General features: G+C 40.6%; 1 long non-coding RNA gene across 1 annotated transcript; it reads left to right on the forward strand.

Moving 5' to 3' along the window:
* Window positions 1-2,760: 2,760 nt before the first annotated feature.
* LOC122889534 lies at window positions 2,761-24,237 on the forward strand. Its single transcript, XR_006380935.1, has 3 exons — window positions 2,761-2,779; window positions 19,186-19,252; window positions 24,223-24,237. It is a non-coding gene; the product is annotated as an uncharacterized LOC122889534 (long non-coding RNA).
* The last annotated feature ends 684 nt before the right edge of the window (window positions 24,238-24,921 follow it).

Here is a 24,921-nt window from a genome sequence, read left to right on the forward strand (position 1 = left end):
GCAGAAGAATGGATAAGAAGAGGGACAAAGATCTGAAAGAATAGTGTCAGGAGAGCTAAAACTCAGAATGAGATGGGGCTTGCAGAAACGCTAAGGAAGCAAGAAGGTTGTTTTAAAATGCTCATAACAAAATGATGATATGGAGGAAGAACAGACCTACTGTTTAGTGGAGTCCCGGTTAATGGCAGGGATAAGAGAGGGAGTCTACTTTTTTTTTTTTTTTTTTTTTTTTTTTTTTGAGTTATTACCTCTACAGTGTCTCCGTGGACAGATCTATTGCATGTCCTCTCTCATAATGCTTAGAGGATCCAATGAAAAAATTCTTCCTAGTCCAACTTTACAAATTAGAATTTGTGGCTTAGAGAAGTCAATTTGTTTCTGATCACAAAGAAAAATGAAAAAAAAAAGTAAAGCCTAGTAAGTTGGGCACTAAGAGTCCATTCTCTCTCCAAGTTAACATTCCTTTCCACTTCTATCTTCTCCCATTTTTACCATCAGAAATATGATCTTCACCCAGAAAAATGAGAGAGAAACATTAGGAAGAAGAATCTAATGGGTGAATTTTATGATTTATAAATTAGGCCTCAACAAGGTTTTGTTGTTGTTGTTGGTTTGTTTTTGTTTTTAAAGAGGAGACGACTTGAAAGCCAGGACAGGTGAATAGTCCACCTGGCTATGCTGAATGAGTTCTTGCCTTTAGACAGAGATGAATTACATCTCAGTTAACTTTATTTATTCAGCAAATGCTGATTAAGTATCTACTATGTGATGAGCACTGAGCTTAGAATTGGGGATAGAAAGGTGAACACGGTAAATAAACTCAAAACTTCCAATATGGAGATTTTATACGAGTGATGTGAAAACAATCAGAACTCAGGAGCCCCTCACCTCGTGTGGAGAATCAGGAAGGCTTCCCAAAGTAAGTGATGTTTAAGATAAGGGCTGATGGACTCAGAGAATTTAGCATGTGACAGTTATTACCAAAGTAAATAGTAAAAATGGTCATGAAAACACTAGAGAAATCTCTGTGAAAGGCACTTATTCAATCATACCATATATATATATATAATATATTAATTTTTATTTATATATTACATGAGAAATGTATTATATTTATTTATATTTTATATATAAAATATATATTATATATATGTTTATATATTATATTTATTTGTATAGAGATATATATAGATATCAAGGGCCTACTCTTTGCCAGGAAGCATCAGAGCAATAAATACAACAAATAAGGAGATGCCAGAGAGAAGACAAAAACAAACCTTATCCTGATCTTTAATAAAAGAGGGGGAGTGTATTGCTGAAACTGCAGGCCGGGAGATTTGATGTCAGTCTTCAGTAAAATTCTAGGGGTCTTAGGAGAAATAGAATGATTGCATTTAGAACAAGTTATGCCAACCAGCACTTCTCTCCTTTTGGAGTCACTGACTAGAACAGGCAAAACATTCCCCATTGTATTCTTCATGCTGCCTGAGTTGGCAACAATTGATATCATAGTTGGAGGGGTTTTGTAACTTAGTTATTCTACCTGGGAAAAAAGTGCTGCTGAATGGAGTCATTTCTACCTGCAGCCACCTGGCAACATTTTAACCCTTTTGCAGCAGAGACAAAGTGTGTGCATGTAAGTAAATATAAACAATCTAAAAGGCAGAATTATGAGATTTAGAAAAACAGTTAAAAATAAACAATGACACTTAATAGAGATTTTGGTGAAGATGGTACGTTCCTATGAATACACCAAAAAACTTTAAATGGGTGACTATATCTCAAAAAAAAACTCAGTAGAGATGTATGTGCAGCTCTGCGTGCCAGTTTTCATGGTACAATTGATCTTTATATTCATTTTTTCCTTTTTTTATTTACCAGAGTCTATGGTTACAAAAGTATGTAATAATATGGAAAAATATCAATTCAAAAGTCAGCCTTTTAATTAAACTCACTCAAAAATGAATGTACAAAATCAGAAAAACATTTTTTCCCCCCTTTGGTGACAGAAATCCATTTTTTTTTAAGATTTTATTTATTTATTTGACAGAGAGAAATCACAAGTAGATGGAGAGGCAGGCAGAGAGAGAGAGAGGGAAGCAGGCTCCCCGCTGAGCAGAGAGCCTGATGCGGGACTCGATCCCAGGACCCTGAGATCATGACCCGAGCCGAAGGCAGCGGCTTAACCCACTGAGCCACCCAGGTGCCCCCAGAAATCCATTTTAAAAAAGCAGTTAAACACATAGGGTAAACATGGAGTAGACCTGTTATAGATGGAGAAACAGAATCAATGAATGAATAAGTCAGCCTTCATAAATGAAGATGCCATTTCTGGTTCACCAGCAGTAGGCTTTTTTTTTTCTTTTTTTTTCTTAAATCATAAGTATTATTTTTCTGGCAATAATGAAGATTTGGGATGGACCCTTTAAAAACTACCTTCTAGGAGTGCCTGGGTGGCTCAGTGGGTTAAAGCCTCTGCCTTCAGCTCAGGTCATGATCCCAGGGTCCTGGGATCGAGCCCCGAAGTCAAGTCGGGCTCTCTGCTCAGCAGGGAGCCTGCTTCCTCCTCTCTCTCTGCCTGTTTCTCTGCCTGCTTGTGATCTCTGTCTGTCAAATAAATAAATAAAATCTTAAAAAAAAAAAAAACTACCTTCTAATAATTCTGATGACTAATAAAACAGAAACTCAAATATCCTTGGCAGGTCAGTTCTGCAATGTTGTGGCAGTCAGTCCTGAAGGCTCAGCCCAAGTTTAGTCCTCCAGCCCTTCCAGTGGTTTGGTAAGTACCAAATTCCCCGTATTAAATCCCTTTCTATTTAAAATACCTAGAGAAGTGTTTCCTGGGTGGCTCAGTCATTAAGCATCTGCCGTCAGCTCAGGTCATGATCCCTGGGTCCTGGGATTGAGTCCCATGTTGGGCTCCCTGCTCTGTGGGGAGTCTGCTTCTCCCTCTCCCTCTGACCCTGCTCCCTGCTTGTCCACTCTCTCTCTCTCTCTCAAATGAATAAATAAAAAATCTTCAAAAAATAAAATATCTAGAGTACTTTGGGGCTCCTATATTAGCATACTTCTATATTTTAGGTGAATCAAAAATGTAATAGTTATTTTTTTTAATACCCATCAGAGAAGCTATGTGTTTTTATATGTGTATATAATTAGAATATCAAGTTTGTGGTTTTACCCATGTGAAATCTTTGGGCAAGTCTAACATACAACATAAGCAAGTCGTACCATTGGTCTATAAGGATCTGGCAAAAATCACAGGAGTCATTCACAAATCTCAACAATAGAAAACCTCTGCTGGACAAAAGAGTCTTGCTAGTTGAAGGGGTAGCGTACACCATGTGTTTATGAAGGCAGGATACTCAAACATGGAAGCAGTACTTCCCAAATACTTTGAGAATATTCTCTATATTCTGCAGAAGTTACCCAAGGAGGGAGGTGAGGAAGGAAGGAAAACTAGCCTTGTTTGTTATACAGAGAACATTGTGTTGGTCATCCTCATCGACTCCTCATACCAGTCCTCTGCTGTCCTTGTTGATTTTACAGATAAGTAAACTGAGGCCTCAGAGAAGCTGTTACCTGCTTAAGTTCACACAGCTACTGAGTGTCTGAGTCTGGGTTTCAATCCAACTTCATTTGATTTCGTTGAACTTGCACGTGTTCAACTCTTCTGCCTGACTCCATCTAGGGACCAGCCCTAGGACCTTGGTCATGACCGCCAGAAATAAGGATGAGGCTCAGGCACTGAGAAGAGCTGAAATGATTTCTGCGATGTCCAGGGCCAGAGCAGGTCACCTGATAAAGTCATTCCTATAAGCTTTGCTTATAGGTCTACGGATCTAGCTTGAATTTATAATTAGCATGACATTAATAATTGACAGAGTACTTCCTCAACATTTTTAAACTTACTTGACAGTTCCCCTGCCAATAATATGTCCCCAGAAGTAAGATTCTGACATCCAGAGATTTTTAAGTTAAGAATAACACCAAAAGGGGTGCCTGGGTGGCTCAGTGGGTTAAGCCTCTGCCTTCAGTTCAGCTTATGATCTCAGGGTCCTGGGATCGAGTTCTGCATCGGGCTCTCTGCTCAGCAGGGGAGTCTGCTTCCCCATCACTCTCCGCCTACTTGTGAGCTCTCTGTCAAATAAATAAGTAAAATCTTAAAAAAAGAGAAAAACACCCAAAAAGGTGATGTATAATGCAAAGAAACTTTCCCACTTATTTCCCATGGCAAAGTCAATTTCATTCCTGTTTCCCTAAAAGCAGTTCATTTATTGGGTTATCGGAAGGAAGAAAGATAAATGTGAAGGAGGAGAGTACATGTTCTCATTGACTTACACCTTCCAGGTGTACATGCATTCACTCAACTTATTTTTTTGAGTGTATACTATGTGCTGACACTACACTAGGCTTACCTGGGTTGAGAGTGGTTTTAGCAGGTAATAGACACAAGGTGTGAGCCATGTTTCCTAGCTTTTTAAGATAAATCATCAGTTTAAAGCTGCTTCTCAAGAGAGTAGGAGGGGGGCCCAGTACACCAAATATATTCATCGATTATAAGGCATTTTCCTTTTAAAAATGTTTAAACATGAAAAACATGTGCATCTTAGAAGCAGGGACATGGTCTTTTGTATTAAGCTCTTCGCATCCAATCTGTGGTCAGTTTGCACTCAGTCTCCTTGACAGTAAAGTGAAGATTTCATGAACTCAGATTTCTTTACCCCAGCATATTAAGGACCTTGAGCAGCAGAAAATAAAAGATACATAGAGCAAATCATATAAAAGTTTGGATTATGTCTCCCTTCATCTCTAGTTCCTTAGCTGTTAGACCTTTTTAATGTCACTAGAATACAATAAACAAGATTGATCAGTTAAAATCAGCTTCTGAAGTGCCCTTCAGACCCATTTGTTATCTGTTTCTTTTTACCAGGAGATTATTATATGAAGAATATGATAAGCAGAAAAATTTAAGTCTATAAATATACCAGGAAGAGATGTTTTCTTGAGAACACTGCTGAGTCTTAACCTACCAAGCATTTTTTCCCCCCAGAAAGGAGCATGAACCAATCAATATATAGATGCTTAGTGTCTTAGTCTTACTTGGACACTGAGCTTCCATGGCCTAAGCATATGAAGCAATAAAAAAAGAACATCTGAACAAATCAAATTGGAGAAATAACCAAAAACCCTCAACCCCAAACCATAAGACACTCTTCATCATAGGAACCAAACTGAGGGTTGCCAGAGGGGAAAGGGGTGGGGCAATGGGGTAACTGGGTGACGGACATTGAGGAGGGCACATGATGTAATGAACACTGGGTGTTACATAAGACTGATGGGGGGCGCCTGGGTGGCTCAGTGGGTTAAAGCCTCTGCCTTCAGCTCAGGTGGTGGTCCCAGGGTCTTGGGATCCAGCCCCACTTCGGGCTCTCTGCTCAGCGGGGAGCCTGCTTCGTCCTCTCTCTGTCTGCCTGCCTCTCTGCCTACTTGTGATATCTGTCTGTCAAATAAATAAATAAAATCTTTAAAAAAAAAAAGATACAGAACATCAAAAAAAAAAAAAGACTGATGAATCACAGAACTGTACCTCTGAAACCAATAATACATTATATGTTAATTAATTTTTAAAAGTTAAAAAAAAACCCTCAAGCCATAAATCCACCACCCTAAGAAATTTAAAGTTTCATTTCTCCACATATTCCTCCCAGTACTTAGTCACTTATGTAACCAACTCCACCGGGTTCCCAGCCGGAATTTATTCTCTTCCTCCTTCCTAACTAATGGGCTGCCCACTGTTCTAACCCCAGCTCCACTCTGCTTTCTCAGACCCCAGCCCAAATCTATTTTCCTTTGCGGGAGATTGATAGGAGAGGAGGAGAAGGGAGGACTGTCCTTGAGGATCTTTGTTGCCTCTTGGCAGACCAGCAGTATTTCAAAAATGTGTTCTACACAGTGTATCAGTAGACCTTCAGTGCAAGAGTGCCTCAGAGCACTAAGTCAGCCATAATGCCAGAGGCAGATATCCTGTTTGTTTCTTTTTCTCAGCTGTGAAACTTTCCCCAGAAGCCCCTACTCCTTGAAAACTGCTCTTATGAAAACTGACCAGAACTGAGCCTTAGGCCTACCTCAGTAAGGGGACTCTGATCGCCTAAAGAGAGTGGGAAGCACATCATAGGAACATCATAGGAAGGAGAAAAGAAATCCACGTTGTGGGACGTCTGGGTGGCTCAGTTGGTTAGGCGTCTGCCTTCGGCTCAGGTCATGATCCCAGGGTTCTGGGATCGAGTCCCACATCAGGCTCCCTGCTCAGTAAGGAGTCTGCTTCTCCCTCTCCCACTTCCCCTGCTTGTGTTTCTGCTCTCACTGTCTCTGTCAAATAAATAAAATCTTAAAAAAAAAAAAAAGGCAAAGAAATCCACATTGTATCTCAAAAAGGACAAATTGTGAGGCACCTGGGTAGCTCCGTTTGTTAAGTAGCTGATCTTGATTTCGGCTCAGGGTTGTGGGATCCAGTCCTGCATCTGAATCCAGCTGGGTGTGGCGCCTACTTAGGATTCTCACTCTCTCTCTCTGCCCCTTTCCCCCACCCCACCCCCATAGCATGCTCTCTCCTCTCTGTCTCTGTCTCTCTCTCTCAAAAAAGGACATTTATCTCTGAAAGAAAATAGAGAAAGAAATCTGCGCTTAAATATAGGCAATGAAACTGCAGAAAACCATGAACAAAGAAGGATTTTAGAATCAGCTGTAAAGAAACCATAAATGAAGATGGCATCAGTCTCCTCCACAGCAACCCAGGAAGCCAAAAGAGAGTGGAATAATAAACCTTTAAAATTTTGAGTGAAAATAACCATCACCCTTGAATTTCACATTCAGCAAAACTGTTTTTTCAAAACAAAGGTGAAAAAATTACATACAAACAGAAGCTGAGTTGACTACCTAGAGAACTATATAAAAGGAACTTTTAAAGGATATAATTTTTAAAAAATGATCCATTAGGGATGCCTGGGTGGCTCAGTCAGTTGGGTGGCTGCCTTCAGCTCAGGTCATGGTCCCAGGGTCCTGGGATCAAGTCCCGCATTAGGCTCCTTGCTCGGCAGGGATCCTGCTTCTCTCTCCCCCTCTGCCTGCTGCTTTGCCTGCTTCTGCTCTCTCTCTCTGTGTCAAATAAATAAAATCTTAAAAAAAAAAAAGATTCAGTAGATGGTCTGAGAAAAATTAGCTAAATAAATAGTTAAAATAATATTAAATTAATTAAAATAATATTCAGGGAAGGCATGTATGGAAACCCAAATAGATTTATGTATAATAATATCTAGTGTATAATATTAGTGAAAAGAATAGCAGTAAAATACTCTTCTTCATAATAATATACATGAAGGGAGAAAGTGAGACGAGAATAAAGCATTCTGAGGTCCTTTTATTATCCTGACTGAAGTTAAAAATTAACTTTAGACTCTGTTGAGTGAAATAGTTGTGGTAACATCCCAAGGGAAATCAATAAAGAAAGATATATAAATCCAAATGATTAGAGAGAAATAGAATATAGAAAAAAATATATAATCAAATTCCCAAAAAGGCAAGATAAGAGAAAACCCAGAAAATCCAGGACAAATAGGAGTAACAGGGTTACTTGTTACAAGATAGGAAAAAGTCCAAATAAATCATACTAAATATAAATGACTAAACTTAAATGTTTTATCAAATTAGATTTTAAAAATCTAGATAATGTGCTATTTTTTTTAAAAGTGATTTTATTTCTTTAGTAGAGAGAGAAGAGGGCATTGGTTGGGCAGGGTGGGAAGGGTAGAAGGGAAAGCAGACTCCCCACTGATCAGGGAACCTGACATGGGGCTCAATCCCAGGGCCCTGGGACCTTGACCTGAGCTGAAGGCAGACACTTAACCAACTGAGCCACCCAGGCGCCCCTAGATATGTCCTATTTTTGAGAGACATGCCGAAAGTATAAGGATATGCCAAGATTGAAATTAAAAGGAAGGGAAAAAGTTTCCCAGGAGAAACATTAAACAAAGAAACTTAGTACGACCATATTAATATCAACATCAGCAAACACATTGTTAAGCAAAGGCATTATTAAAGATGGAGGCCATTGTTATGATTACTTAATTCACCAGGATGATATAATGATATACTGAGCCAGGGACACAGTCTTCCAGGTCCCCCTTCAGAGACCTCCTTCTAGGGAGCAGAGGGAGAAACCCTGAAGGCACCTCCACCCAGGCTGACTCAGAATTTTTCTCTTCCTAGCCCTTCCCCCTTGTCCTCACTGGGACTACAGAATCAATCAAACTGTTCAAGTCTTGTTCCGGGGCTCCCTCAATAGTGGGCTGACCCCCACATCTACACCGATCCAGCAACTTGGATCAGGGTGCTGTTCCACGCGGGGAAAATGGAAGGGACGAGTCTGCACTCTTTCTACTTTAGCCTTTTGCTTGTACCTTGGCATTAAGTGAAAAGGGGCTTAGTTCTTTCATTTTTGGCACATTGCTTTAATCAGTTCCTCTGAAACCTAGCAGCTTGCTCTCTAGCTCTCTCTCCCCGGTCTCTGCTGGCAGAGCTTCTGACATGTAAAAGAATAAATAAATTCTTTTTGAACCCTACAGCTAACAGTCTTAATCTAATGGATATATACAAAACACTGTTCCCAACCATTTTAAAACGGTCATTGTTCTCAAGTGTTCATGGAGCTTTTAAAAACGTTGGTTAAATGCCTTGTCATAAAGCATGACTCAACAAATTTTTTGTAGAATCAGTACTATGCAGACAATGTTTTCTAATGGCAATGCAATGAATTCAGATACCAGCAATAAAATGACAAAGGAGACCTATGAAGCTAATTTTGGGTATTAAAATATGCTTTTTGGTAAATCATTGCTCAAAGTAAGTCATTAATTGAAATCTAGAAATATTTAAAACTGAACAATATTAAAAGTGGAAATATCAAAATTTATGAGATGCAATGAGAGTATTATTTGAGGGACATTCGTAACATTAAATGCTTATATTAGAAAAGAAGAAATGTGGAAAATTAGTGAGTGCAGGATCCAACTGAAGAAATTAGAAAAATAAACTTGAGGTGAGTAGAAAAAAGTAGATAAAAGTAGAAAAAAGTAGATAATAATCAGTGGAAATAGATGATATAGTAAAACACAGTAGAGATGACTAAAAAGTGTTTTTAAAAGATTAGTAATGGAGGAAAATAGAAATGATTAAAAAATTTTTAAAGAAGATTAATAAGGGAGGGAAACAAACAAACAAACAAAAACAAATAAAGATAAATAAACTAGATGATCACCAGGCAGGATTTATTGGGAAAAAGATATTATTATACAAATAATATAAATATAAGAATATAAAGTGAGAACATAGTCTTATATACATTATAGATTTAAAAGACAATAAGAGAATGTTATGAATAATTTTATGTCAATCAATTTGAAAACTTGAAAATGCAAATACCTAGAAAAAATAGAAAGCCTGCTTTGTGTAATAAAGTAATTAAAACTCTTTCAAAGAAAAAACACTCGGCCTTATATGCTTGCCAGACATCCAAGAAACAGATCATTCCATTCCTGTATCCAATATTCCTGAGAAGGTGAAGAAGGGAATGTTGGCTGACATCAGGGAAAATGGCGTCATGAGGGCTTTTAAAAATGTCCCCCTGTGTGAAAGCATTTCTCCACATCCTCCAACAACACTTGTTATTTTCCTTTGGTTGTAGCCTCCTTTGTGAATGTAAGATGGTATCTCATGGTCATTTTTTTAATGCAAATTTTTTAAAGGTTTTTTTATTTAGTTGACAGAGAGAGACACAACAGGAGAGGGAGCACAAGTAGGGGGAGTGGGAGGGAAAAAGCAGGCTTCCCGCTGAACAGGGAGCCCAGTGCCAGGCTCAATCCCAGGACTCTGGGACCATGACCTGAGCTGAAGGTGGACACTCAAGGACTGAGCCACCCAGGCGCCCCTCTCATGGTCATTTTGATGTGTCTTTCTGTGATGGCTAATAATGTTGAGCTTCTTTTCATCTGTTTATTGGCCATATGTATATCTTGTTTGGAGAAATTTCTATTTACTCTAACCTTTTGAATCCACTCCAGTAATAGTTTTGCTCACAGCACTCCAACCAAATCTTCTTTGATGTAGTCACGTTTTACTTCAAGAATACTTTTTTGTCCTCTTCTTCCTGGGATGCCAGGCAGCATTCTGTCCATAGATGCTTTCTTCTCTCAGCATTCAGGAGAGACAACTCTTCTGGGATTTCCTCTCTCCTCACTGGCACTCCTTTTCTGTCACTGTTGTCATCTCTAGACATTAGGTGGTCCCCATCACTCAGTGGTTGAATCAAGTTATGGTCTTAAATCCTTTTTTTATGCTGGGGACTCCCAAATTTGTATCTCCAGCCAGACCTCCCCTCTGATCTCCTGTCCAGTGCCTACTCCACAACTGAATTCCTCATCCTCTCTCCAGACCTGCCCTTCCACCCTCTTCCCCATCCAGACAAAGTACACGTCACTGAACTTCTAATTGCTCAGGCAAAAAATTTCAGCGTCACACCCTGGGTCCTCTCTTTCATACCCCAAAATCCATCAGCAAATCCTGGCAGCTCTGTCTTCAAAACATATCCCGGATTTTTACCACTGAGAAAATTATAGAGCAGTCATTAAAAATAACATGCAGACATTTTAATGATTAAAATGTAGAATGAAGGCGCCTGGGTGGCTCAGTGGGTTGGGCCGCTGCCTTCGGCTCGGGTCGTGATCTCAGGGTCCTGGGATCGAGTCCCGCATAGGGCTCTCTGCTCAGCAGGGAGCCTGCTTCCTCCTCTCTCTCTCTCTGCTTGCCTCTCCGCCTACTTGTGATCTCTCTCTGTCAAATAAATAAATAAAATCTTTAAAAAATAAAATAAAATAAAATGTAGAATGAAAAGATAGCATGCAAATCCCATGTGTACTATGATTCTAGTGATGTAAAATATACTTCAAATAAAGATGTGAAAGTCACAGAACTATTATCTTAAAAAAGAGGTATTTTCATATTGTCCCATATTTTTCTTTGAAAATATTTATCCAGCTATAAAACTGCTGGGAAGATTTCAGTGTTTATGGTATCGACAGGGTATATCTGTCAATATATCTAGGTGGTTCAGTCGGTTTAGCAACTGCTGTAAGCTCAGATCATGATCCCAGGGTTCTGGGATTGAGTCCCACATCAGGCTCCCTGCTCAGTGGGGAGTCTGCTTCTCTTTCTCTCTCTCTCTGCCCCTCCCCCTGCTTATGCTCTCTCTCTCTCTCAAAAAAATAAATACAATCTTTTAAAAAAATAAAGAGAATGTTCACCCAAGGGGAATCAAAAGGCAGTTCCTAAAAAGGTAGATTTCTCTTTTCTGACAAGTTGAAAGAAACTGTGTTGAAGGAAGCTTTTTCAGAACATACCACATTGGATCTTCTGTCCAACGCCACCATCAAAGTCAAGTTCATGGCTCGGACTTTGTGGTTTTATTGAAATCTACGAGTGCCTGGGTGGCTCAGACGATTAAGCATCTACTTTCAGCTCAGGTCATGATCTCAGGGTGGTGGGATCAAGTCCCACATTGGCTTTCTTGCTCAGCAGAGAGTCTGCTTCTCCCCTTCCCTTTGCCAATCCTCCTGCTTATGTTCTGTCTCATTCTCTCTCTCTCTCTCTCAAATAAATAAAATCTTTAACAATGTATAATACTGACAGATGTTTGTAGAGTACGGTAACATTTTAAATAGTTCTATGACATAAGTAGGAAAGTCATTTTTGGAGACCTATTTGTACCATATATTTTGCAAATTATTTGGCAGTGTACTGTCTCATTTAATTCTCTGATGCTTCTATTTAAAAAAAAAAATATTTACTAGAGAGAGAGGGGAGAGGGGTGGAGGGAAAGGCATGGAGAGGATCCCAAGCATAGAGCCTAATATGGGACTCAGTCCCACAAAACTGAGATCATGACCTGAGCCGAAGCCAAGAGTCAGATGCCCAACCAACTGAGCCACCCGAGTGCCCTCTGACCCTTTTAAAAACACAGCTTTATTATGGCATAATTGACATAAAATAAGTGTTTAAAATGTCTAATATGTAATTTGATAAGTTTTGACATATGTATATATTTGTGAAATCATCACCAGATGAAGGCTGTGGGCATATCCACCACCTCACCAGTTTTTTCGCACACCTTTGTAATTCTTTCCTCCTGCCTCTCCCCCTTCTTGACTCTCCCAGCAACCACTGACCTATTTTCTGTCACTATAGGTTAGTTTGCCTTTTTTAGAGTTTTATGTAGATTTATAAAATTATGTATCCTTGTCTGGCTTCTTCCAAACAATCTTTTTAGGTCCTTTTCACATCTTATGGTTGAAAAAATCGATTCACAGAAGTTATGAAACTTTCCTAAAATCATGCAGCAATAAGAGATAGCCACGGGTTTCCCATCCATTTCTGCCTGTTGCCTCAGTGTGCTGAAAGTAAAGCCCCACATCATTCAATTAATTGTCAAAAATTATGATACCAGTAAGTGGCCAAGGTAGGACAAAAACCCACTATGCCACATGTGTCTCAGTTATTTATGTGGCTATTGAGATGAGCATCATGACAACTTTTAGATTTTTTTTTAAGATTTTACTTATTTATTTGATAGCGAGAATGAGCAGAAGTAGGCAGAGTGGCAGGCAGAGGGAGGGAGAAGCAGGATCCTTGCTAAGCAGGGAGCCTAATACAGGGCTCAATCACAGGACCTTGGAGTCATGGCCTGAGCCGAAGGCAGACACCCAACCACCTGAGCCACCCAGGTGTCCTGAGATTTCATTTTTTTAAAAATATTATTTATTTATTTGTCAGAGAGAGAGAGAGAGCGAGAATCAGCAGGGGGAGGGACCAGCAGTAGGAGAAGTGGGCTCCCTGCTGAGCAAGGAGCCTGATATGGGACTCAATCTCAGCACCCCATGATCCTGACCTGAATAGAAGGCAGATGCTTAACTGTCTGAGCCAACCAGGCATCCCTAGATTTCAGTTAGACCACAAAGTCCCAGCCATGAACTTGACTTTGATGGTGGCCTTGTTATATTGTGGTATATTCTGTGGTATATTCTGACAAAATTTCCTTCAACACAGTTTCTTTCAACTTATCAGAAAAGAGAAATCTACCTCTTTAGGAACCACCTTTTGATTCCCCTTGGGTGACTGCACCCCTTTATTTTTTTAAGATTTTATTTATTTATTTGAGAAAGAGAGAGAGAGACAGCAAGAGAGAGAGCACAAGATGGGGGAGAGGCAGGAGAAACAGACTCCCCCATGAGCAGGGAGCCGGATTCGGGGCTCGACCCTGAGACTCCTGGGACCCAGAATCGTGACCTGAGCTGAAGGCAGACAATTAACCAACTGAGTCACCCAGGTGACCCTCATTGTCCTCTTCAGAAAAACACCTGTACTATGGTTAAGGAGAAATGCCGGTAGGTAGAGTTCCTCCGTTCTTCCGTTCTCTGCTTCTTCTCCCCTCGGAGCTTCCTTCCTTCCTTCCTTTCCTTTCCCCCCTTCAGTTTTCTCTTTTAAAGACTCATTTGCGGTTTATCCTCATTGTCGCATTTTTTACCACTGCTTTACCATCTAGGCTGCCTAGACTTCCAGAAGAAGGCATGGCATCGGAGCAAAAAGCTTGGCTTGAGATTTCCAAAACTGCCACATTGTTACAGATTGATTTCCAATTAATACACTTACTAGGCTTATCTGATGCCTTTCTATCTCAGAGATCATGTGAGTTTTACCTCGAGTACCTTTTCAGGATCTGCCAAGATTAATTAGTGCCTGTGGAATTGTTTCCATATTGAAAAAACAAGTTTAAAAAGATAGAAACAGTTTATAAGCAGTAAACGATACCCTGAAAAAAGTACTAAAATTATTGAACGCTTGTCAGAAAGTGGGGGAAAAACCTTTATAGTCTTTTAAATCATCTATTTAAAAATGGTTTTAATTTTGTGCAACTATTGTATTTTATGTGCCTGAAGTTCAATGTCAGAAACCATATGTTTCAAAAAAATTTCTGAAGTGAGTTCTCAGCTAGCAAACCTAGGAAAAATAATGTTCTCTGTCCACTGGGGCAAAATTTTTAAGGAAATACCAGGAACTGTGACAGCAGCTCCCATATCACAGATGCAAGCTGAAATCCTCTGGGGACCGCATGTCAATATGAACATTATCTGATACATGAGACTGACTTATAGAACAGCACACTGGAAAGGAATCGAAATCATCTTTAGAGCCTGGCCATACAAGCCTCATAACCTTGGATGTATCCCAGCAACTCAGTGGAACAAGAAGACGGTACGAAACAATTCTTTAAACGATGCTATTGGTAAAGGAGGAACAAGTTAACATCCATTCCTTTCTCCTAAAACATTCCAGGTTGGAGACGGCTGGGTGGCTCAGTCGGTAAGCGTCTGCCTTTGGTTCAGATCATGATCCTGGGGTCCTGGGATCGAGTCCCGCACTGGGCTCCCTGCTCCATGGGGAGTCTGCTTGACCCTCTCCCCACTCGTTCTCTCTCTCTCAAAACAAAGAAATAAAATCTTTTTAAAAAATTACACTTGTAGATTTGAGTTTCTCTTTATGAGACCCTGAAATAGCATTTAAGTCTATTTCTTTAGAGGTAGACCGACTGTATACATGGAACCTGGCAAATTTTGAATAAAGAAATAAACGAAATGTAACCTCTATGAAAAAATTCTTCATGACTTCTGTGCTTGTGAAACCTGATTGTTCTCACATCTGATATTCTCAAACTTACCTTGTATTCATTTTTACAGGCCAGACCTAAGAGGTTGTATATCGGGCAAAATGGATGTAGGTGATGAGAGAGAACTAAACATAGCATGGTTAAAAGGTCAAGGTTTTCTGTCCAAAAAATCCAACTAAAAACATGAAATCAAAAGGACAAAAGCATAAAATGAGCATTAGGATAAAAGGTGGGAAATGGAACATTCTAATTCGGGCCAGATTCCAACTCTTTTGACTTCAGCGGCATTTTATTCCAAGATACCTGGATCTCTCTATTTTTATATGCCCTACATTCTAGGAGCACAGAGAGTGGAGAAGACACAGAATGTGCCAAGATGAGGATACCCACATATTTTCCAACTACTTCGGCAGAGTTACCTCACCTCTCTGAACTTCTCCCGTATGTAAACGAGGCTGCTCACAGGATGACATTGCGTTTATCTATTAAGTGCTTAGCAAATAGAAAGCCCTTAGACACGCTAGTTATTACCATGGGGAAGGACTAAAAACATAAAATGGTTTCATGGAGTCCTCTCCTTTTCTCATTAGTCTATGGGATGGAGCCTGTTTTTATCTCTCTTTCAAAGTAACCATCACTAACTGCCACTGCACATCAAACTTGACTCAAATACCCCTTCCAGCAGAAGAATTTTTAACTCTGGGGGCCCTTAGTTGCCTTCCTCGGGAGAAATGTGCCTTTTGAGATGATACGTTTCACCAAAAAAGTGGTTTTTGTTCATTTTGTACTTTACTTCATAATAGAGGTGTGTTTGTTCTAATATGAAATATTTCCCTGGGGTGCCTGGGTGATGCAGTGGGTTAAGTTTCCGACTCTTGGCTTTGGCACCGGTCATGATCTCAAGCCTGTGAGATCGAGCCCCATGTTGGGCTCCATGGTCAGCGCTGAGTCTGCTTGAGATTCATTCCCCCTCCCTCTCCCTCCTCCTCTGCTTTTCCACCTTCCTGTGCTCTCGCTCCCCACACCCTCTCAAATAACACAAAATAATAAAGTAAGATATTTCTCCCATGTATTCTAGCACATTGTCACTCCAGGAGGATTTCTAAGTACTCCTGAAATGTGGTCGCATATTCCCACAGTATGAAAAACCCAGTTCGAGAAACAGACTGGTTCCCAGCCTTTAGGATCTGTTAAGTTCGGAAGAATCAGGGAAAGCAGATCCTTTGTTCCAAGCAGGTATTTGTCCCTGAGGACCTGTAACTAGTGTGGTTTTCACTTTTCTGGAACTGCCCCCTCTCTCACAGGCATTTCCTTGTTGCTGATTGTCTCCTGTCTGGTTTTAAAGAAGCAGAGCCAGAGAGAGGGATTCAGTGCACTGTGATTTATTGATGGTAAAGCCTTACATCCAGGAAAACCCTTAAAAGGAGGGAAAGAAGCAAAATAAAGGAGGGGAAAGACCGAAGCGTGGGTGTGGTCTTAGGCCAAGTCTGACCTTGGCCTGATCAACCGGAGAACACTCTGGAGCATGAACCTCCCTGCAAAATTGTCCTTCCTTCGAAACAAGGAAGCAGCCTCTGTACCCCAGAGTCCGTTCCTTGGCTGTGCTGTCTTGGTGGACTGTTTGAATGCTCCATCAGGCCAGCACCTTCCAGGTGGGGTGGCCGGAGATCTAGTCAGTGGATCCCTCGCTCTTGAGCTCAACACACATCTGGTGCCATATCAAGGGCTCCCCAAGGCCTTCAAGGTGCTAGCTACCTCATGGTCATCTGGCCTGATCAACACAATATTATCACTGCAAGGGATCTGTGTGATGCTCTGTAGGATGTCCAGAAAACGAAGGTCTCTTAGCCCTACACTAGGACAGAATGTGAGAACGGAAGCACAGCGCTGAGGCAGGACCATGATTGTATACTCTTGTCAATGCCATGGGATAACAAAGTGTTTCCGCCCTTCCTTTTGGATTGGAATGGAAAAGGGGCAAAAGCTTCAAATCGGTGGCTGCATACCATGTAACTGAGGCCATATTAATTGGTTATAACAAGGTCACCACTCCTGACAGGCTGATACGGTAAGGCTACACTTGTGGTCTGTTGTCTGTTCCACCAACCTGACCTTGTTGATTTTTATTTTTTTAAGATTTTGTTTATTTATTTGACAGACAGAGGTCACAAGCAGGTGGAGAGTCAGGCGGGGGGGAGGGGAAGCAGGCTCACTGCTGAGCAGAGAGCCTGATGTGGGGCTTGATCCCAGGACCCTGAGATCATGACCTGAGCTGAAGGCAGAGGCTTTAACCCACTGAGCCACCCATGCACCCCTGACCTTGTTGATTATTATAATTGCAACCCCTGGCTATCTATGTAGGAGGAAAATTGCTGAACTAAATGGTAATTCTATGTTTAACTTTCTGAGAGTCTGCCAGACTGTTTTCCAAAGTGGCTGCATCATTTTACATTCCCACCAGCAGGGGATGAAGATTCCAATTTCTCCCCATCCTCACCATCACGGGTTTTTCTCCTTTTGATTCTAGCCATCCTAGTAGGTATCTGTGATTTGCATTTCTGTAAAGGCTAATGGCGTTACTCATCTTTCAAGTGTGATTTGGCCATTTGTAGATCTTCTGTGAAGATGTATCTATTTGGATCTTTTGCCCATTTAAAATTTGAGTTACTCGTCTTTTTATTATTGAGTTGTAAGCATTCTTTGTATATTCTAGACAGAAATCCATCATCAGATGTATGATTTCTCCCGGAATGGGAGAAAGTGTTTCTCCATGAGGTCATCTAGCAGGACCCTCATTTCAACATCTGCTTACCGAATACCTGATAGACGACTGATAACAGGAGCTTACAGATCAATTAAGACATGTTTTCCACCTGCAGGAAAGGTGGAGAAGCACAGAATTGAGACACCGGGATCAGCTCCTGCTTTTCTTCAGTCCTCTGGCCACTCGTCTCTCCAAACTTTCCAGCCACCCCTAAGCCCAATCCTGAACCCTTCCCTTTTCTAATGACATTCATTCTCCTAACAGTCTTATCCATCTGTAAACAGATGATCACAAAATGTGTATCTCTATCTACCCTCCCCCACATGCCAGACTTGTCTATACAAATGCCCAGTTGATGTATTCCCTTGTATATCTAATAGACATCCCAAAGCTAAGGGATTAACTTCCAGTATTTTTCTCAAAATTTTTTCTACTCCTAGCCATCTGTGTCATTAAATGGCAATCCTGTTCTTCATTGTTCAAGTCAAGAATCTTATAGTTATCTGTGACTCCTCTTTTTCTCTCACATCCTACATTCTGCTCGATAGCAAATCCTAAAATCTCTACACTCAAAATATATCCAGATTCTTTCCCCCGCCCTTTTTAAAAAAGATCCTACCTATTTATTAGAGAGAGAGGGAGAACCCAAGCTGGGGAAGCAGGAGAGGGAGAAGCAGGCTCCCCACTGAGTAGGGAGCCCAATGTGGGTCTCTATCACAGGATCCCAGGACCATGACCCAAGCCAAAGACAGACACCCAACCATCTGAGTCACAGAGGTGCCACAAAATATATTCAGATTCTAACAGCTTGTCACCACCTGATTCAGTGCTAACAGCTGGGGTTGAGTCAATCACATCTCTCATCTGGATTATCACATTGGCCTTTTAATTCATCTTCCTACTTCTCCCTTATCTGCCTCCTACAGTCTATTCTTAACATAGCAGCAAGAGTGGATTCACTTAAAATGTCAGATTATGTCACTCTGCTTATAACCCTCCCAAGGCTTTCTATCTTAAGCAGAGGAAAAATGGAAACTCCTGTAGTATTCTGTGAGGCCATACACGACCTTGTCTCTCTCCCCTTACCTCTGTATCTCATCTCCTCCCAGTCTCTCCTTCACTAACTCCACTCAGTCATACTACTCCCTCATTCAGGTTCATGGCCAGGGCCTTTGCACTTGCTGTATCCTCTGCCTGTATAGTTACAGCCTCGGTGAGTTAGGAGCCAAGTATCTTCTGGTGGGCCTGGGGCCACTCTTAGCTGCTCTTCTAAACGTATTTAATTTTCAAATAAAGTCAAGAGCAAAGACCTACTTCTTCTACTTAACATACGCAACTATTTCTCAAGCAGTTGATCATGCAAAATTCCAGCTTGTCAATATTCGAGTTATGGATATATATTCATTTTCTAGCTGAGTTGAGCCCCTCTTTGATATTTCATACTATAAATCCTAAAATTTAAAATTGACTGCTATTAGCACATTATGTTAGATAGTGGGAAAATGGGACAGAGAAAAAGAAAATGTATGCACAAATATATTCCTATCAATGTGAGAAAGAAATGTTCATAACCACGATAGCCCTTGTTTTCACAACTGGTCATTTGATCATCATTCATATTTATGACTTCCTTCTTCTATTCCCATAGGCCTTCTTCACTGTCAGCACGGATTAAGATGCATGAAGTCACTATAGCAAGAATGGAAGCTATGGAGGTGAGTCACTTGCTCACATGACTTACGTATGCCTTTGGGATCTGCCCGAGGCCAGTCTTGACCACTTCCATTTAAAGATGGAATGCCGCTGGACACATCTGGCTCTATGGCTAGCCAACACTCAGAGCATTATGGGCGCTTTAGTTTGAATAGTTTAATCTTTGCTAGAGCCCAACAACAAGGTAGAAGCTGTTTCTTAAAAAGGAGGATAGTTCTGTGCAGAGAGTGGCATTTGCTCAAAACCCTAACAGTCTGAACTGAGGAGCTGGCCAGTGGCTCCATACAGCATCCCTACCAGTCATCGATACTTTGATCACCATGGGATATACTGGGCCAGACAGCCCAGATGGCCATGCAGCTTTTCTGGTAGCCTGGACCCAGTGGAAAGTCACCTATTTCTCTGTACTCCAACCAAAATGGGGAATCCTTTGGGTTGTTGGGTAAATGGGTCAAAGCAGCAGTCTTAAATGTGTACATTGCCTCCCAAACACCCTAACAACCCAAGGTGTTCTGCTTTTTCCTATTGATGAGGGGACCATAGGCAGCAACTTGTCCTTATCCTTCGAAGGGATATCTTTTTTTTTTTTTTTTAAAGATTTTTTATTTATTTATTTGAGAGAGAGAGAGACAGTGAGAAAGAGCATGAGCGAGGAGAAGGTCAGAGAGCGAAGCAGACTCCCCATGGAGCTGGGAGCCCGATGTGGGACTCGATCCCGGGACTCCAGGATCACGCCCTGAGCCGAAGGCAGTCGTCCAACCAACTGAGCCACCCAGGCGTCCCTCGAAGGGATATCTTGATGTGGCCCATGCATCTGGACTCCTAGGAATTTCATTAAAGGGGTAGGTTCCCAAAGTTTTGTGTTTTGTATCCCACCATCTGGCCCCTTGTGTCTACCCAAGGTGTCTAGGGTGGTGGCTGTTTCTCTGCTCACCCACACATTCAGTCTATGTGAAGTCATACTCATACCCTTCCAGTGCAGATTGGTCAAGTCCAAACCTCCTCCTCCACTTTCTGCTCCCTCCCCCACAAAACCCTAAGTTCCAGAAACACTGAACTTCTTATCATTCTCTAAAGATGCCATGCCCTTGCAGGTCTCTGGATATTGATTGTGCTCTCCATACTGGATGGCTCTTTCCTGACTCCTCTAGTAAATTTCTGCTCTTCCTTAAGATAGAACTAAATATCTCCTCTGTGAAGCCTATCCCTCATTCCTCTCCACCGTGCTCCTATAAACCACTTTTCTTCCCCCTTGATTTGTACCGATCGTGTCATATGAGAATTACCTGCTGCCAGGTAAAGGCTCCACAGCAGGGTCTGCCCTACTTCTCTTCCCATCCTCTGATCTCGGTGCGCTTCTGCGCATTGGTTGGAGCTCTGTAAATGTGCCCTGAATTAATTAAACTTCCTTCCTAGTTGACTGTCTTCAAAGTGGCTATGCTCAGTACAGGGCTGAGCTATCTTTACAAGTCGTTATTTTGAATAATTAATACGCTAAATTTTCTCCTTCTCCAGTGCTACTTTTATAATTGCATTTATTACATGTTTTATAGGTGATACATGGGAATGAGACCCCCATATACCTATTGCCATCAAAATTTGGAAATAAAAATTTACCTGATAGTTAAATAAGAAAAATAAAGCCATGTATAGTAGATATAATTCATCTTATGTAGGAGGAAGGCCAAGATATTGTCTGTAAATGTGGACTGAGGAATGGGTTTGTCCAAAAGTTCAGTTTAGGCCTCCAGAAGGTCAAATGAAGGAGACAGGATTGGAATTTGATTATGATCAAAATGATCCTAGTATCCTCAATAATGGGTGCAAGAAACCACAACCTAGCATTGACAAGGAAGTTCCAAGAGCCAGAGGCTGGGAGGATCCTTCCCAGCCCCACCCAGGACCCCTCAGTGGGCATCCTCCGGTGGACCCTGTCACCATCACATGGGGGCGGCAGGCTGTCAGAACCGCAGATCATTCTGCTCCAGGTCATGATCTCCTTGTCATGAGATTGAGCCCTGCGTGTCGAACTCTGTGCTCAGTGGGGAGTCTGCCTGAGATTCTCTCCCTTTCTCTCTGCCCTTCCCCCTGCTCTTGCATTCATGGGTGTGCTCTCTCTCTCAGATAAATAAATAAATCTTAAAAAATAAAAAAAATACCCATCTTGTCTCTCCTTTGGATGGGTGTTCTTCAAACATTTTTGGCTAGCATGGACCATTAACAATGTACCCCCCCCATACATCTTTTTTTAAAGATTTTATTTATTTATTTGACAGAGAGAGAGAGAGAGAGATCACAAGTAGGCAGAGAAGCAGGCAGGAGTGGGGGCAGTAAGAAGGCTCCCTGCTGAGCAGAGAGCTGGGGCTCCATCCCTGGACCTTGATATCATGACCTGAGCTAAAGGCAGAGGCTTAACCCACTGAGCCACTCAGGCGCTCCCCTCCATACATTTTTTTAATTGACATACAACATTTTTTATCATCAGCTTAAATCAGTGCAAAGAATATAATTTTTGGTGCATTAGACATATTGATAAAGTTTTACTCTTTTAAATGTATCCAGTGGAAATAAGTACTATCACTATTTGATACGATCATGTATTTTTTAAATACTTAAGCCAACTGTTCATTAACATTTTACATTGTTCCTTTTTGCTCTTTATCTCATATTTTAATTCCATTTCTCTCAGAAAATTTCATCCTAATATAATGTATTTTAAAGCCTTAAAGTCTTTTATTTATCATCCTAAACATAATTCTCTGCAATGTTGAAATTCAATTTTATTTCTTGAGACCTAAGTCTTTAAATTTAAAAATACCTTCCAGTTTGAGCTACTGTTATTACTAGCATATTATTCATCAAAATATCATAAATATGTTATAAATCTTATGGAGAATTATTAAAGATTAAAAGCAAATTTTTTTGGAAATGCATATATTTTTTTAAGATTTTATTTATTTATTTGACAGAGAGATAGATCACAAGTAGGCAGAGCAGAAGGCAGAGGGAGAGGGAGAAGCAGGCTCTCTGCGGAACAGGGAGGCCGATGTGGGGGTTGATCCCAGGACCCTGGGTCATGACCCCAGCCAAAGGCAGCCGCTTAACCAACTGAGCCAACGGGGTGCCCGTGGAAGTGCATATCTTAAGATAAATAAGTCTGCATTTAAAAAACGAGTTTATAAAAAAAAAACAAAAAAAAACGAGTTTATGTATTTGTGGACAAATGAAGGCACTACTACTGCTAGAAGGTATAGAACGGTAATAATAATAAGAACAGTAAACTTCCTTCTCCCACTGTTGAGACAGGGCTTAACATCAGTTCCATTATTTCTGTTTCCCAGGGTTACAGATATAGCTCTGAGAAACTTTGTTCATATCAGAGCAAAACAAAAGATGGGAATGGAAAGAATTTCTTATAGCAACATCACTATATTTTTTTTTGCACTCCGTATATGACAAAAACACAAAAATTAGGTTCCGCCATCTATTAGCTGACAACTTCGTTCCTTCCACTCCAGTTTCGTTAGTTGCAAAGAACTGGAATGACAGGACTTGTAAGACGGTCGAGTCTCCAAAGTCTTCAGCTGCCTCAAGACCACGGGCGGTAGATTGAACCATGAGGTAGATAGATAGGTAGATAGACCATGAGGCACACATGTTTGGGGCAGTCTTTTAGGAAAGAGTTTCCCCCTTTCAGAAAGACGGTGAGGACCCCAGAGTCTGCTCATCGTAGAGCTCCTGCTTTGAGGTCTGGAACCTGGTTAGAAGAATTTACCCACTTTAGTTCTTTTCTTTCTTTTTTGTTTTTGAGTTGATTTCTTCTAATTTCTGTCCGTGTTTTCTCTGGTCTAAGAGAATTAAGCAGATCTATAGGTAAGTGTCACCAAATAGTGAGACGTTTAGTAGCTGGAGGGCATAGAGGCTGTTTTCTACATTTTAACAAGAGCAATGATTTCATATTAATTGTAGAGGACATCGGATTGGCTCACAGAGTGGGTATCTGTGGTTTCTGCCTACTCAGCATTCATTCCCCTTTTAATAATGACACATCATTTTGTTTACTGAAATGAAATGGAGGTAAATTAACTCTGAGTCTAGGGAGGGTTGTTTTAGTGTATCATCAATGTCACCACAGAAAAGGACAATAACATTTTGCAAGTTCTTTTCTGACTTTGTCTTTGATACCTTTGACCATCTTGAAACTTTTGAGATACTAGCTTATGGTACGAAAATTTTTACTGCACAGTGTTTATCTAGACACAAAGCTGTTTGTTTGGAGTGGATGGGTGTGTTGGTTTCCTCGGGCTGAGGTAATAAAATACTGCAAACTGGTAGAAACGTCAGAAATTTATTCCCTCAAAGTTCTGGTAGCTGAAAATCCAAATTCAAGATGTCAGTAGAGTTGATTCCTTCTGAGGACTTCGTAGGAGACTCTGTTCTGTCTCTTCTCTAGCTTCGGCTGACAGACAGCAATTCTTGGGGTTTTTGTCTTGTAAATACATCTGTTCCGTCTTCGCCTCATCTGCCCGTGGCATTCTCCCCATGTCTCTGTGTTTTTACACAGCTGTCTTCTTTTTTTTTTTTTTTTTTAAGATTTTTAAAATTTATTTGTCAGAGAGAGAGAGAGAGCGAGCGAGCACAAGCAGGCAGAGTCAGAGAGAAACGCAGGCTCCCCACTGAGCCAGGAGCCCAACGTGGGACTTGATCCAAGAACCCTAAGATCATGACCTAGCCGAAGGCAGTGGCTTAACCAACTGAGCCACCCAGGAGTCCCTACACAGCTGTCTTTTTAAGGACATCAACCATCATGGTTTAGGGCCTACCTACACCATAGGTAATACAGGAGGGAATGCATGGGGGCCATTGGGCAAAAATTATTTTTATTTTACCGAAAAGTTTCAAAAAGGAAATGTTTATCCTTCAAGTTTCATTTCAGGTGAAATCATGTTTTATACTTTTGTTTGGCTTTTAGGACAAGCAATTGAGAGGAAAGCAACTTTGTGAGGAAAGCAACACAGATTTCAAAATGGTGATGATACACATTATCAGGTTTTAGTATGTTCCCAAATTAACAAATTCCCTGTATTAATTGATATTTGTATTACATTTACCTCGTATGTGTTTGCTTTTGAAAGAGTATCCTCTGGCTCACCTTCTGTTTAAGACTACTTTTCTTTGTTTTGTTTTTTTTAATTATTATTATATATTCTTACTTTTCCTGTTTCTTTATTGCCTACTTCCTAGACCACCACTTTAACTTACATGTATATTGTGCTATACACATATGTGAAATGTGTGATATTCCTACCCGCTCTACTTTAAATTTCTTTGCTGAGAAATTTAAGGTAACACTGTATTAACTAACTGGAATTAAAATAAAATTTTTTTAATTGTCTATAATGAACACTAAAAAAGCCACAGACAAAATAATCATCGCTCAGTATGAGGTGTTTCCTATTAAAGATGATCTTTATGAACATCTCAGCTTTGTATCTCATTGCCTATGTCTTTGACTTCCACTTGGTTTTCTGTGTGTATTTGTTTTCTATTTTGTTGTTTTTTAAATGGTGAAAACAGGACCCAATGTGTTTGTTTTCTGATGATCCTAATTCAGCAGGAACTTCACTGCTCTAACATATTTAATGTTTAGTGTTGGTTTTCTTTACTGCGA

The sequence above is a fragment of the Neovison vison genome, chromosome 11 (assembly GCF_020171115.1).
Source record: "Neovison vison isolate M4711 chromosome 11, ASM_NN_V1, whole genome shotgun sequence".
Taxonomy (NCBI): domain Eukaryota; kingdom Metazoa; phylum Chordata; class Mammalia; order Carnivora; family Mustelidae; genus Neogale; species Neogale vison.